Source organism: Limulus polyphemus, unplaced genomic scaffold (genome assembly GCF_000517525.1).
Source record: "Limulus polyphemus unplaced genomic scaffold, Limulus_polyphemus-2.1.2 Scaffold728, whole genome shotgun sequence".
In the NCBI taxonomy this organism is placed as follows: Eukaryota; Metazoa; Arthropoda; class Merostomata; order Xiphosura; family Limulidae; genus Limulus; species Limulus polyphemus.
In genome coordinates this window covers 124,015-124,818 of record NW_013666338.1, presented here as the reverse complement: position 1 = coordinate 124,818, position 804 = coordinate 124,015, and positions in this window count along the sequence as shown.

The following is an 804-nucleotide window of genomic DNA, read 5'->3' as shown; positions in this document are numbered from 1 at the left end:
TTATGTTTTGAAAAGTGTTAGTTAACTTTATGGAATTTTTTTGTGGTTTTTCTCTGAAGATTATTATAGTTATTGATTGTTCAAAGGGTACATCTCATGTTTTAGATTATTGTGGGGGCATGCCCTGATTAAAGAAATTACTTGGCTTTGAAGCAAAAAACATGATGTCCTCTTTAACACTTCGACATTTGCATATGTTTACCCATTAAGATGGTGCTGCAGCAAACGAAAAAGATGCTAATCTGACGGTACCATATCTGGAGAATATGGTGGGCTGGAGAGAATTTCCCAACCAAACATCATAATCCTGTGTTGTGTCAAATGTGCCACATGTGGACGTGCATTGTCGTGGAGAAGAACACCTTTCCAATTGTCGAGTTAAGGGCGTTTCTGATGATGGGCTTGATTTAAATGTTCCAGTTGCTGACTATAGATCTCTACATTGACAGTTCACTGTAGATTGAGGAGTTTGAAATGAATTACTCCTTTGATGTCCCACCAAATGCAAAGCATTACTTTCTGTGGATGGAGCCCAGGTTTTGGGGTCGGAAGTGGTTTTTGTTTAGGACTGAGCCATTGTTTTTGGCATTTATATTCGCACAGAGAATCCATTTTTCGTCACTGGTGACAATTCTGTTCAAAAACGGTTAATGCTCATTACGGGCCCAGCATGGCCAAGTGGTTAGGGCACTCGACTCGCAATCTGTGGGTCGCGGGTTCGAATCCCCGTCACACCAAACATGCTCGCCCTTTCAGCCGTGGGGGCGTTATAATGTGACGGTCAATCCCACTATTTGTTGGTAA